Source organism: Python bivittatus, unplaced genomic scaffold (assembly GCF_059951505.1).
Source record: "Python bivittatus isolate LINGU-HERP-01145 unplaced genomic scaffold, Pbiv_v1 ctg000580_np1212, whole genome shotgun sequence".
Lineage (NCBI taxonomy): Eukaryota > Metazoa > Chordata > Lepidosauria > Squamata > Pythonidae > Python > Python bivittatus.
This window is the reverse complement of record NW_028277087.1, coordinates 22,335,088-22,351,096: the sequence shown is the minus strand read 5'-3', so window position 1 is coordinate 22,351,096 and position 16,009 is coordinate 22,335,088. Positions and strand designations below refer to the sequence as shown.

The following is a 16,009-nucleotide window of genomic DNA, read 5'->3' as shown; positions in this document are numbered from 1 at the left end:
AACTGCCATTTGTTTTCTTGTTTTATGTTTCATTTGCAAACCCCTAGGAGTCATACAACAATACAGAAGTGTATAAAATTGGAGATAAATAAATTTTATGTTGCAAGTGGAATTTTATTTTGGCAGATAGATAGATAGATAGACAGACAGACAGACCGACCGACCGACCAACTGACCAGTCCAAATCAATCCACTGACAATTGAAGGCCTCTTCATGGCATGGAGCTGGGTTATTTGAGGGACTGCCTCTCCCCAATTACATCTGTCTGTCCCATCAGATCCAGCCGAAGAGGATCTAGAGGATTTGAAAGATCAGTTCACCTGAGAACAAGAAAGGGCATGTCCTAACTGCATGGAAGGTCATTCATGGGAGCCACTGGATTCATAGGAGCTCCATTAAGGGACTAAAAAGACCAAATACGTCAAATTATAGCCAGAGGTCTTTTGACACTTTGGCTAGAAAGTGACAGAAAGTGATAGAAGCTTTGAGGGCAAGATTCAAATTGATCAAACTGCCAAATTTGCAGTGCCAAAGACTGTTAAAATGGATAATGAAAAGAAGAATTAATTCTGAGCAGTTGATCTTCTTAAGCAAAAGAGCTAAATATTTTTCAACTTTTGGCAGTGCATAGGGCTTTTCACCACCTCTCTCTTTCTGTTTGGACAAGATATACTAATTGCTGCAAAGAACCGAATCCATACCTATACATACTTACTGACACTTATGGAATTTAAGTTTTCATGGATAATTTAGGTTTATCAACTGGTCAACTATAAACATAACTAACTATGAATACAGCAGTTGGACTGGAATTTAATACACGGTTGGATACTAATCTAAAACTCTGAAATGAATCCATAGCTGGGTTAGTTTGATGTAAAATGCTATCTTGGGTTGCATTAACTGGAATATGAGTCCAGATCACAGGAAGTAATTGTTGTACTCTATCTGCCCTGGTTAGATCCCATTTGGAGAACTGTGTCCAGTTCTGGGCACCACCATTTGAAGGGACAGTGATAAATTGGGGCAGGTTCAGAGAAGGACTACTGGAAACGAAACTTATGAATTTAAAGATCTAGGTATACTTAGTCTACAAAAGATGAATGAAGGGAAATAAAACAGTCTTCAAATATTTAAAAGCTCCCAAAGAGCAAATAGACTTATTCTCTAAAGTACAGGACTAAAACCAATAGGTTTAAAGTATAAAAAAGTAGGTTCGTGCTAGACATAGGAGGAACTTCCTGACTGTACAAGCTGAACAACTGTTGAACAGGCTGCAACAGGAAGTCATGAGTTCTTCTTCACTAAAGATGTTGAAACAGAAGCTGGATGGTCATCCGTCAAAGATGCACTAGTAGAATCTGCATTGAGCAGGCACTTCCAATTTTATGATTATTGGGTTTTATGAACTAAAGCTTTTTGGTGTATATATACTAAAGACCATTAATTACTTTTACTGGAATGTTAAAAGAATTTGAAACGAATTTCCTATTGGTGTACCATGTATTTCCCATTTTACTATAGTTTCACAGAAATTAGTAACACAGGTTGGCCCCAGATTTTCCAGAAGTATTTATTTACTATCAGTCAGCTTTACTTCTTATACCACTATGAAATTTAGTGTCCTTTGCTGGGGTGCCCTGATTTTTGTCCAAAGACCAAGCTGATTTGCAGTGCAAATTATGAAAGAAATTAAAGAAGCACCAAACTCTGGTGTTATCTGTTCAAATTCCCTTTACATATTACTAGGACCCATATAATGCTCTGATAACATTCACTGACAACATTTCAGAAAATCCAGAAAGGTGTATCTTTTCACAGAACTGGATTGGCTAAATCAAATTCACCCTTTATGAGAAACCTAAAGATTCCCCTACCAAAGATGACAGGCTTTAGTAGCAATTAGGTAGCCTTCTCAATGGCTATTCCCAAGTCCAGCAGCTCCCACCAAGGGAGGAAGGCCCAGCTAATTCCTCTTTTGATTTTTTCCTTTCTATCAACAGGCAAATAGGTTTTCTTGAGATATATTTTAGATGTTAATGTTAGAAACTGATTTCGGACATCTATACTTGTTTAAGATACTATAGATCAAAATCAACATTTTTAATTTTCCCTGGGAGATATTAAATTGTAGTACTTATTTTCAATACCCAAGAGCTATTTGATGACCCAAACTATCTTTATCTGCTTAATTATCCCCCCAAAACATTTTGGCTCTCTTTCATTAGCAAAAGAATAGTTTTTGTGATTTAAATGCTTCTTATCATTTTTGGCAAGCATTTTCACCCTCACTATAAACTCAGAAAATGGAAGTTAAAAAGCTATTTTTTTCTTTTTCCACACAGACTATTGTATGGCTGGGTGAAGTACTGGAAGTAACACCTCTTTTACTATAGATTATAAGCAGCCACAAGCTTTTATTTGTATCAGCTAAACACCATGCTTTGAGCATGAAACTGAGCAAACTCAGGGAAGCAGTGAAGGACAGGAAGGCCTGGCGCAATACGGTTCATGGGGTCACGAAGAGTTGGACACGACTTAACGACTGAACAACAAAAACACCATGCTTAAGTGGCAAGAGCAGTGAGAAATGTTCTTGACAGCAATAGCATAATGCTGTTGTTCTGGCCCACAATGTATATCAAAGCTGGATTGGGTTTTTCCCCCCATGGGCAGTTCAGTTCTGAATGAGATTTGATTGTTTATTTATACTTATTTGTTAGATTTATATCCTGCTTTTCATTCAGGAGCTTGAGGCAAAATGCACAGTGCTCCTTCTTATGTCCCCCACCCACCCAACAAGGTTGGGTTCAGAGTGAGTAACTGGCCCCAAGTCACCCAGTGAGCTCTCAAAGCTGAGGGTGGACTTGAACCTGGATCTCCTGGTGCCAATACCCTCACCATTATACCACACTGGCTTTCTGATTAAATATGTTGAGGGTCAAGCAAGTTCAATTTTCTATAATGGCTATTGGGTTGATTTTATATTTTTGTTTACTGTGTTTTCAGGGAACTCTGGAGATAAAATATTGAAACAAGCACTAATGCAGCTGATTCAAAATAAGGTATTGCTTGTGCTGTTTTCTATTTTCTTTTCTTACAATTGTACTATATTATGTGGTTTTTAAATGATATATTTGGTAGCTTACAATAATACCCATTGCACATTATGAGACTCAGCCAAATGATTTTTATCAAAATACCCCCAGAGAGCAATTTTTTACAGGATGCTCCAAGACAACATAATTCTTAAACCTGCTCCTCAATAGCCCATGCCTTTATTTTGATAGGTAGACTGAAAATTAAGGTTGAGCTGCAATCTTCAAATATCCTGACTCACCAAGAAACTGTGTTTTAACGTTGTGCTGCAAAATAGTACATTTTAATTTAGATGCTATCTCTTAACTAGTTTCCTTCAGGGAACTGCTGTGAGGATAAAATAAGGAAAAGTATACACCCTATCAAGGGTTCTTTGGAGAGAAGGTGAGACATAAATATAATATATATCTAGAAAAAATGGTGGTGTCTTATTCCCATTTCAATTATGTTTTTAAAACCTACAACCAGTGTACTTTGCCCACAGATTCCTAAGTCTCCTTAAAAGTACAATAGTACAACAAAAGCACACAAGAAAATTACAAAAGGTTTACATAGATCTTACTAGAACTACCAGTCTGTAGTACATCTGTTGGCAATGGTGTGGCCAGCAATAGCTCTTTTGGTGTCTGCAAGACTCCCTGTCCCATCTGGTTTTATTTTGCTTTGTTCTGTTTGGAACAAGTGTAGCCACAAAAAAGTCAAAGGGAACATGACGTCGTAGAGATTACCTGGAGATGAGGAAAGTTTGCCTTCTAATAAATGAGCACTTTGTAACAATCAAACCAACAATGGCAGACATTCTGTAAGAGTATTTAAGATATATTCTCACAATTCCAAATGTTTACTGGCACAACATCCTGAGTATGTGGCAGTACACTGTGTATACTTCCTACCTGGTAGAATGCAGGCAAAGGATGAGAGATCTTAACTTTCATAGAATAGCTGGACCATTTGGGGGAAAAGTGGATGTTAGTTGCATCTGTAGCATACTGGCTCAAATGTACTAAAATGGACCAGTAATTCCTTACCGTTAGCAGAGAACACTGCCTGTGGCCTAGCTTTGACTACAGCTGGTAACAGTCTATGTCTTCTCTATCTTATTAGCAAGTGTTAACTGGAAGGCTCAATTGACCAAAACCATGCTGGGTAGTGGAAGTCAATATTTATGGGGCCATTTTGTGACAATCATAGCATACAGATTTTCAAACTGGATTGCAAGATGAGTAAATGGTAAAAAGCATGAATCAGTGAAGGAATTTTTTTTTAAAAAGACAGAAAAATAGTTATGTTGGGTGGCTGTAAACTAAGAGACAGGTGAAGTATATAGGGGCTGAATGGAAGTGATCTGATCTTGTGGAATGGAACTGATGAATATACACAGAGCACTAAAGGTACAGATTTAATTCAGAATGTATGGCTTAGTGTCATCTAGGTTGTTGTGGGTATATATGGTTCAATTCATAGGTTGTTGATAATTACACCAATGAATGGTGATAATGGAAGATGCAGATATGACTTGGAAGGAAAATGCACAGTATTCTGAGTGAATGGGATCCAGGGGAAAAAAGTATTTTGCTATGTAACATGAATGGACAGGTGGGAACATTTGGAGAGAATGAGGATGGTGACTGGTGAATATTTGAAAAAGGTTTGTTTCAAATACATGGCTTAAGCACAAATCTGGTAAATACATGACAAAGGAAAGAATAACACTCTAAAACCATGAGTTGATTGTTTATGATGATAGATTGAGTGAATTAGTGAAGGATATAATGGAGATGAGTTGTTTTGAATATGAAACAGAGCATTTTTTGACAATGTCAATGTCAAGGATGAACCTTGGTTAAAAAAAAAGAGAGAAAAAAAGAAAAGTAGTAAAAGAAATGAGACTGCATATAGAACGACTGCAGGAAAAGAAAGGACATGTCCTATTATAAAAAGTATTAGAAGATGAACTAATCTTCCAACACAGTAAACAGAATGTGGATGGAAGGAAACAGCACATGCTTAGAAGAGAGTGAAAAGAATTATGTAACAAATATGCATAACTGTGTAAAATTATACTAATGTGAAGTGTGAAAAAGGATGCTTAGTGGAATTATAAAGTAAAAGAGCCTTTGGATAAGAAAAATGAATATACTAGAAGGACTGTTGAAAAAAATTAGGATGACAGAAAGATACTGCATAAAACGTATAGTGAGAAAAAGGATAATTGCAAAGAATGTAGACAGAGAACAAGGAACAGTTAAGATTAAAAGAGGTAGAGAAAATACAGAATGATTTTGATGGAAATAAGTATTGTTTTGGAAGTGGGTAAAGAGGTCTAAACAAAGAGCCTCCAGCATAATAAACAGAATTAAAAATACAAATGAAATTATTTGCAATAAAACCAAAGTGAAAGAGTTCTGACTGAAAAGGTGGCAATGAGCAAAATGTGGGAAATGCAGCATAGCATTATGCTGGGCAGGGGATGTGCACTTCAGATATCTGCTCTTGCAAAAAAACACTCAGAAAAGTATACATGTAAGAAAGCTTATTGAATGTTTGTTGATTTAGAGACTTTATCATAAAGTGAATAAACATGAATTATGGAATGTTTTCAGTGAATATTGAATTGAAGGTTGATTCTAAAATGTAATAAAAGTGGTATGGCTAATAGTACAACAATCTGGGTTAGTTAATGAATAAGATTATGAAAGAATGCTTGTGGTGATGTTAGAGATGTGTTGGTTGGGGACATGAATGTACTTGACTTTCATACGCAGATGATACTGTGTTTTTGGCTGAGAACCTGAATGATTTGTAGTAAAAGTTATACTGATGATGCAATAAGATACAAATGTATACATCAAAGACCAAAGCAGTTTTGTTTAATGAGGAAAATGGAATGAACAACTGCAAGTTATAGATAAATTGGCAAAAACTAAAGCAAGTAGATTAATTTGTGTAATTTGGTAGAATGCTTACTAAAGAGGAAAAATGGATGGAGAAATCTTAAGATGCGCATATGCCAATAGAAAAGTGATAGATAGTGGATTGCTGCAAGGAATAAATCTTTGTTGAAATAAGTAAAAATTGCTATGTGTAAAGGCATTCTTCTGCCCATTTTATTATATAAAATATAAGAAGGATACATCAGGAGAAACATAAAACTAAATTGAATGCAGTGGGAATGGAGTACTTCAGCAGCATGTGCAGTAAAAAAAAAAGACATCACTTCAAGAATGCATAGGTACTAAGTGAAGGTGGACTGAATACAAAGTTACTGGTTAGTATGGAAATTAGTACGTTGAGGTAGCTTAGTATTGTAGAGAGAATGAGTCAGGCTTAGAAAAAAAATGCTGAAGAAAGAGTCAAGAGGAAGGGGATGACCAAAATAGCTGTGTTCAGTAGAGTTGATGAGATCCTGAAAAAGAGAGAGGTGAGAATAGGATTGTGCTGGAGCCAGATCGTACAGCTCACAAAAGCTGATTATTACATTTTCTGGAATTTGGGGAGCTGTTTGAGAGCAGAGCTGAGCCATTATGCCCAACGCGCCAATCCATTGTTCAGTGGCTAGTGGTGTGGCACAGCAGCGAAGGAGCCAGCAGAGCCAGTTGTTAAACATTTACAAGCACACCACTGGGTGAGAAATTTAAAATCCTAAAGCCAATATATGAAGCAGGGGATGGGTGTAGTAAAAGCATGGAAGGTTTGAAAGGATAAAAAGGTCTGTAGTGAATGGTGGTAGCATAAACATACATAAACATTTAAGGATGTCTCTGTACTTTCTGATCCAGACAGGTTGTAGACCCCTGAATAAATGAAATTCAATGATAGCAAATAAAGGATGCATTCCTCCTTCTGTGCCTCTCACTGTAGAATAGGAATAGGCAACTTTTTTCCTAACCTAGGGTCTGCCCTTTTATTTATTTCTTACTTATTTACTGGAAGCCACGGGTGCAATAGTTGATTATGTTCTAGATGTTATCATAATTGGTGCCAATATCATTAGGCTGACTGGATGACACTATTGAAGTCCTGACCCAATGCCTGGAGGCTGTGCAAGACTGGATGGGGAGGAACAGACTCAGGTTTAATCCTGACAAGACCAAGTAGCTTTGTTAGGCTTCCCTTGTTTGGGGGACATTCCATCTTTTGTCTTCAATGGGGTTGTACTTCCCCATGGAAGACTGGTGCACAATATGGGGTTCCTCTTGGACTCACAGCTCCTACTCAAAGAGCAGGTGGCAGCTGTAGCCAAGAGGGCCTTTGCACAAGTTCACCTGGTGCACCAGTTGTACCCATTTCTGGACCAGGAGGCTCTTCGGACAGTCACTCATGCCCTGGTCAACCTCACAATTGGACTACTGTAATGTGCTCTATGTGGGGCTGACCTTGAAGACCACTTAGAAGCTACAACTGGTCCAGAATGCATGGGCATAGGCAGGAATGAGCATGCTGCAGTAGGCATATTTGTTGCTGCTGCTCTGCAAGCTGCACTGGATGCCTGTTGGCTTCTGGGTGCAATTCAAGGTGCTGGTTATCACCTATAAAACCCTTCATGGCATAGGGCCTGGCTACTTGATATATACCTGTCTTTGTATATTTCCACCTATCTGGTGAGGTCAGCTAAAGTGGGCACGCTCTAGGTCCCATTGATCAAGCAATGTTACCTTGTAGAACTCAGGAAGTGTGCTTTCACAGTGATGGCTCCTTCCCTCTGGAATGATATCCTCCCCAGGAGATACATACTATTCCCATCTTACTGAGTTTTTGTAAACTGTTAAAAACTTGATTGTTCTTCCAAGCCTTGGGTTAGGATGGTGGATGAGCCCTTTGTTTTGGGGTATTTTTTGGTCTTCTTGTATTATGTGCTCAGTTTTCCTGTCAATTATATTCTCTTTGATATATGTTATTTCTTTTTAATTCTCTATTAATAAAAGTCACGGTGGAACCAGGCAGCCTCAACATTGAAATATTAAATTGAATTAAAATTAATGGCTGGAATTGAAATAGTTGGCTCTTTTCTTTGTATTCTTTAGATTTGTTTTTGTTTTGCTTTATTTTTTATAAAATTTTAAGTCTTCAAATCCCACCCCCCTCAAAAAAACTTCGTGTTGCCAAGAATTACCACTGAATTTTGGTGTCATGATCCTGAAGGGCTTTGCAAATTTGCAAAATGGGTTGGTGGTTGCATGCTGCTCGCAGGTATGGGTTTCCTACTTCTTGTGTATAAGACATCCTACCTAGAAAAGGATAAGACGTTGTTCCAGAACTCTGCAGCTCTTCCAAGCATGGAAATCCTAAAATTGCCCAGAATATTGTCTTCTACTCTATAGTATTTGTGATACAATAAAATACAAAGGGCAGTGCCCTAAAACCTATGTCTAAAACTTATCTCTGATGAACAGAACAAAAATGTTAGGATAAGCCTGAGATTCAAATTCAGTCTTCTAATAAAATATTTCCTGATCTTTCCCCACATGAGACCACTCAACCCTCTAACACAAAAAAAACAAGCTCCTGTCTTAAACCCTTCAGTGTCTTTTGCAGATCTATTTCTTTTCTTTGTAGATTTCACAAGATTAACCCAATATTATACCTTTTATAATATTGCCTATCTTCATGTACAGTATATCATTACTATTTTTATGTACCAAAAATAGAGAGCCCCTCATTTTTATAAGGTAGGGACTTCAAAGATCCTTCACTAACATGTTTATTTGGCATAACAGATAAAAAACATTGTAATAAGGAATTCAGTTCAAGCAAAAAGCATAATAAGCAAAAAAATTCACTAGACATCATTGCTCATTTCCATCAGCTTGAAAAAACTCACATTAAATTAAACATGAGACAGATATTAATTTTGCCACATTTATAAAAGAAATGCTATTTTTTAAACCACATATTTAAAGTGGTCAGCCAATAACAATATCCTGTGCTTCACAACCTGGGTAAGAGTTAAGACAAAAACGAAAATAATGGTGAGTGAACTGGTGATGTTTAGCTACAGTAAGCATCAAACATTTGGCAAAAACGGAAGTACAGCTAGCTGAAGGGAAATGCTTAAAACAAAGCATTTTCCATGTGAAAATTATATCTGACCTTTTTCTATGAGGCAGCTTCCAATTACATTCAGCAAAAAATGTAATTAAAACACATTTGCATAGAATTGAATCTGCATAAACATATTCCCCCTCTCCCCCTTCTCTCTCCCACACACACAAACACACACACCTTCTTCATTAATTCCAAAATTTATGGGCATATCTGGTATTTTGCCAGAGTATCTCATTTCATTTGCCTTTTTTAAGCAAACAGATAATTGCATCCCACTTGTGATAAAACAAATCATATTGTATGTAATTAGCCTTTGACAACACACTGGAATTAAACGTTTTCCTTGATCCTTAAAATGTCATTTTTGAAGTCTCACAAATATTTCCAAACCAGCAAACACCTTCCAAAACATTTATTATTTCATTATTGTATTGCACAATTGCATTTAAAACTGAGAAACTATGGTAGCAGCACGAACAATTAGGGTTAAATTCAACAGACCACACGTAACTTTCTACAGCCACTAGCAAATCTGAAATTCAAAGCACACTATTCTCTTTCTATGGGCGGATATCTATCTGTGGAAATCCTAAAGCCTGCTTTAGAGGGGAGGTGGGTAGAATAATAGGGCACCTGCTTTCCATATAAGACTGGGTAGTAAGTACAGACAAAATTTGATGGGTTTTACACTGGTGGGGGGGTGAGCGCGCACACTTGGTGCCTTCAAGTCAGTCTTGACTCTTGGCAACTGCTTGGACAAGTCCCTGCAGTTTTCTTGGCAAGATTTCAGAAGTAGTTTGCCATTGCCTCTTTCCTAGGGCTGAGAGAGAGTGACTGGCCCAAGGTCACCCAACTGGCTTTGTGCCTAAGGCAGGATTAGAACTCACAGTCTCACACTTTCTAGCCTGGTGCCTTAACCACTACACCAGACTGGCTCTCCTACATTAGAGTATAAATGAATTAATCAGTCCCTTGCAATGTAAAGATACAGAGATATAGTAATAGAATTTTGAATACAATTTAAGAACGAGTTCCATTCCCAAGTTCTGTCTTTAGATCAAATTTGTATGTAAACCAGAACAGTATTATTGTATAATACTGTGTAAGTAATATTGTGTAATTAACTTGAACCATTGTGTATTTAACTCAAATTTTACTATAATAAGCTCTGTTCTTAATTATGGGTCATCTGTATCCCAGGAGTTCTTAACCCAGGGACTACCTGTAGAAAATTCTCAGAAGTTGCATTAGTATGCCCCATGGTCAAATATGAGAATGCTGTACAGTATTTCAGTGTTGCAAAAGGCACAAGGAGCATTTAATAATCTGCAGATGCTGACATTCTACAAATATTTACGCTCTTTGCATGGCTAGAAGCTAATAAAAAATGTGAGAACCTGAGAACAGAAGGCTTGCATAGGTGATCAGAAATTGCAATATCATCTGTATTGAGCTGAGAGTACACACAGCTCAGAAAACCTTTGTATCACACTATAGTGATGGTGTAATGCATTTCACATGCAGGGTGGTACCTGGCCCTTATTTATGTTAATAAGAGCAATGCATGGAGAAGCCAACTCCACTTGTTGATATGGATATATGTTCAAAAGTGAAATTCTGACACTTCACCTGAAAATCTGCCAGGAATGTATCCTCTCTCTCTTCTACCCTCACCAAAGCATAATTTGGAATTTCCCATTACCAAATGCTTATCTTCTGGCACTTCCCAAACTTGATTTTATAAGTCCAGGGAGATAAGAACCATGGTTACTCCCATGCAAACAAAGTTAAACTCTGATTAACACACAGGGAACGGAAGGAAGAATTTGCATCAGAGAGAATAGAACAAAGGTAATTCATTCTGCCTGGCCCTGGCAAATAATCTACAAATTATGCATTATCACATGCAATGCACAGGAGTTACTGGCTAAGTTCAGATCCAATGGTAAAAGAGATTTTCCAGAAAATCCTATCTTACTATGGATAAGCTGTACACTAGTGAACGTAGTCTGTTGGCTCTCACAGCTAAATTGAGTATTCTCACAGCTAAATTAGCCAGGAACTGAATTGAGTGGAGCTTTTGGCTAATGCCTCTTATAACTCAGAAATTAGGATTGGTTCTGGATTCATGAATTCAGTTTGAGTTTAGTAACAGCAACCAGAAATCTCACTGGGAAGCCCCAGTAAACTTTCAGTTCCTGGTTAATTTAGCAATTCCTGGTTAATTTAGCTATTCTTGTATGCAGGATTGATGTCTCCTGGAAGCCAGGAATCAGTACAATTCCGGTTTTCTGTTGTGTGCAAACATATCCATTTTTTATCTCCAAGATTAGATAATGGAGAAAGCTTGACTTTTAGTTAAACTGTGTGCAGATGCCTATTAGGCAGCCATCTTCTTCTGCCAGATAAAAGATTACTCAACATTTAAGGTATCTAAAGCTAAATCCAAGAAGATTATTAATCACTGCAAATTAGATAGTAAAATCTGTGCTAACAATTTCTGGATGGAGACACATGAGGGGTTTCATTGTCAAATGAGAAGTGGGGCACATTTTGTTCTTAATTGCACATTAATTACTGTGATTATTGTATGGCTAAAAATGCATTTATCTGTTAACACCTCAGAGAAACAAATGTGAACAAAGGAATTATGCATTACCTCTTGAAATAGTGCTGAACAAAGGAATGAATTAGTGCCATGCAAAAGGTATTGCAGTTACAATAATGGAGGAAAATAATAAAAAAGACTGCTGTAAATCTTTAATCCTGAGAAAATCAAAATAACCTTTACACTTGCCAAAATCTTGGATGATACACTACATCTGAAATAGCTATTTCCTCATTGCCAGCACATCAAATCTTTTTGTTTCTTTCTTTGTTTATCAAATTTTTATGGCTGCCCATCTCACAAGAAGTGACTCTGGGGAGCATACAGCAAAAAATATAAAACAATAAACATGTCAAACACAGCCATATTAAAAAGTTACCAAAAAGAAACACCCACAAACAACAACACAAGAGATTAGATCAGCAAGGGAGCCACCTCAAGATCTGACCAGTCCCCTGAGACCCCAGGCCTGATGACATAACCAGGTCTTGAGGGATAAGTAGGGATGGAGCTGACCTCACTTCAGGGAGAATGTTTCGTAAGGTGGGCAGCATGGCAGAGAAGGCCCACCTCCTTGAGCCCGCCAAGTGGGCAGGACCCACAGAACGTCTCTCTTGCTGGATCTAATGGGTCAGGCAGATGTAATTGAAAAGAGGTGGTCCCTCAAGTAACCCAGCCCCATGCTATGAAGGGCTTTAAAAGTCAAAAGCAGGCACCTTGAATTGGACCTGGAAGCAGACTGGCAACCAATGCAGGTCATGGAGCAGAGGTGTAATGTGCCGTTCTAGAGGCACGCATAACTGCCTGCGCAGCTGCATTTTGCACCAGCTGAAGCTTCCGGATACTCTTCAAGGACAGCCCCATGTAGACTGCCTTACAGTAATCCAATCAGGAGTTAACTAGAGCATGAGTGACTGTCAGCAGAGCCCCCGATCCAGGAATGGGTGCAACTGTCGTACAACACGAAGCTATGCAAAGGCCCTCCTAGCTACGACTGTCACCTGCTCTTTGAGTAGGAGTCGTGAGTCCAAGAGGACTCCCAGATTGCACACCGGGTCTGTCTGGGGCCATACAACCCCATCCAGAGCCAAAGATGGCATAGTCCTGGAACCAGTAGGCCCCCAAACCCAAAGCCACTCAATCTTGCCAGGGTTCAGCTGAAGCCTGTTGTTCCCCATCCAGACCCTCAAAGCCTCCAGGCACCGGGATAAGATGTCCATAGCATCGCTTAATTTACCAGGGGCAGAGACATATAATAGGATATCATCAGCGTACTGATGATACTTCACCCCATGGTGACAGATGATCTCACCCAGTAGCCTCATATAGATATTGAATAGGAGTGGAGAGAGCACCAAACCCTGTGGCACCCCACATAGCAGGGGCTGGGGGTGCGATCTCTCCTCCTCAATCACCACCAACTGGAACCAACTCTGGAAACAGGAGGCAAACCAACACAACACAGTGCTGCCCACCCCCAATCCCCAGAGCCGATCCAGAAGGAGACCATGGTCGATGGCATCAAAAGCCACATGGATGGATGGACAACCCCATTCCGCCCTGACTAGAGATCATCCAAAAGCATGACCAATGCCGTTTTCGTCCCATAGCCAGGTCTGAATCCTGACTGAAAGGGATCTGGATAATTCACTTCATCCAAGGTCCTCTGAAGCTGCTGCACAACTACCTTCTCAACCACCTTCCCCAGAAAGAGGAGGTTAGATGCTGGATGAAAATTGTCCACTATAGTGAGGTCCAGTGATGGCTTCTTGAGGGGGCAATGAACCAAGGCCTCTTAAGAGGTAAAGTAACAACCCCCTCACTCAAGGAAGAGTTCACCACTGCTAGAACCCACTCACATGATACCCCCCCCCCCCGGGCTGCTTTAACAAGCCAGGAGGGACATGGATCTAAAGGGCAGGTAGCTGAACTCACAGTCCTAACAGTCCAATTCCTCAGGCCCAAAAGGTTCAAACTGATCCCAGATAACCAGGCAAGACTCCTTCCCAGGCATCTCCTCTGGACCTGCAATAAGGTATTCAAAGTATGAAGCTACCATGTGTCAGATCAGACTATTGGTTGTCTAACTCAGTACTGTCCATTCTTGGCAGGCAGTGACTGTTCAGGTCCTCAATCAAACATCTTTCTTAGTCATGCTACAAAAATATTCTTTTTAATGGCAATGCTAGAGACTGAATTTGGGGAACTTTGCTGAGAAATAGATATTTAAGTTCTGAACTATAAAGATACAATCTCCTTTGAGACAAGCTTAACTCCTGATGTCTTCATTGATGCATCCATTCAGGTTTCTTTGCAACTGTACAGAAACTGTTTGCCATCACTGCATAATTGCTCATCATGACGCAAAAAACATGCCCAATTTTCTCTGAATGTGTTTTACAATGTCATGATAATAAATTCACTTCCACTGTCCTAGCATTTCAAATAAAACCACCACAGGCATCCATGGGGAGGAACAAATGATGAAGTATGGCATCATGATGCAAAACCTGTGACTTCCATATGTGTCTGATGTTGAGGTACAAATACAAAAAGGCCAAGGTTTTCCCCTTAAATCACAATACACATTTCATCATTTTCTCATCATAAAGATTGACAACGGATCCCTATAAAAACCATGTCTTTTGGGGGGGGGATGGGGGGAGTACTTTCCCTGTTACCTCTTAGCAATAATGTGTTCCATAGCAAAAATACCAAAAATTTGGAATTGTTCTGCTACAAACCCAGAATCATGGAGGCCAAATGAACACAGAAATTGCATGGACAATGGAAGATAACAGGGACTTTCAAACAGAGAAGTATTGGATTCAAAGATTATTGCACCAGAGTGGAGCAGATTTTGCAGCTCAAATATTGCAGCTGTTACACACACTGCTCCCAGGTTCGGCTTATGGTCACTCACTCACACACTCACAGCCCGTTGAGGCACGCGGATCTTGTCAGCCCCCCTTGCTTTCTACCTGGGTTTTCCAGATAGGTGCGGCTGGAGCAGACAAAACACACAGCCCTGGTCAACAGCCAGGAAATAATTAGGGATACACACAAATCACTTCCAACCAAACTCTGAGGCACAAGAGGTTCTTTGTAATACAAGGAGACCCAGTGAATTTAAAGTAACAGCAAAACGTTACTGGTTGCAAGGTACATTTGCTCTTTCTCATACACACACACACGTGCTCATCCACACTTATCCTTCCCAACTAGGCTGCCAGGCACTAGCTAGAGGGATGGAAGCCACCAAGTCTGGATCTAAAGATGACTCAGACTCTCAAAAGGCTTTGGGACCCCTTTTATCCCCAAAAGTCCTTGCTTGGTTGACTTACAAGTGGACGGGATTGGAGTGAGGGTTTCCATGTGCTCAGGCCCAACTTCTTTTGTCTGGTTCAGGTCCTTTGCTTCCTTAATGACTTGCTTCCTTCTTATCTACCTCCCCGAAGGGATCTCATAGTCAAGATTCCTGGCTTTTGTCCTCTCTGCTTAAGTGCCTGCTTCATCTTTAGTTATGGCAGCTTCAGCCTAGTCTCACACAGCTGAGTTTATGGAGAGATCTATTATCATTTAAAGCTCCATGTAAACAACAAGAATTATTAAGAGATTTTTGAGCAAACCCTCATGTCACTAATTCAGATCTGAAAGACCTAGCAACTGGGTTGCTTTCACAGTCAGTATTTCATTCATTGGAAATAAGGTACTTATGAAAAAAAAACAAGAGCAAAGTATTGATTAGAGAGGGAGAAAACAAGATTCCCATTTCTGATTGTGATATGGAATTTCCTGTCACAAGGGTTTTGGTAAAAAAATAATAGAAATACTTTCAAAAAGTGGAAGGTATGTTTATATATAGCTATGGTTGTAAGGAAATGTGACCAGTGAGTAAACAGGAGGAGGAAGAGCCAGTGGTAGAATCCAGAAAGAACAGGAGCAGGGCTTAATTGGAGAGTGAATTTTTATTACAGAAAGCAAACTAAGGAGTGTAAGCTGTTTGTATAATTTTGTTATTGTAAATACAGTGAAGCTAATATAGTTCAAGTGAAATTTTCAAGCCAGTTTATAAAGAATAACCAATAGCGATGATCACAGCTGCTACCAATGCTGCTAAATTATGCATTACCATGTGCAACAAAGCTGCATGATGCATGGTTCATATTTGGGGCTGCTGACACCTCATTACTTAGAAATTGAATGGTACTGGGTTAGTCCTGGAACCCTAGCACAGGCACAGATTCTATGCCAGA

The 16,009-nt window shown here is 39.1% G+C and overlaps 1 protein-coding gene across 7 annotated transcripts in view; it reads right to left on the bottom strand.

Moving 5' to 3' along the window:
* Nucleotides 1–16,009, bottom strand: part of BRF1 (BRF1 general transcription factor IIIB subunit) — a 231,271-nt gene that overhangs the window by 34,499 nt on the left and 180,763 nt on the right. The window lies entirely within an intron of this gene.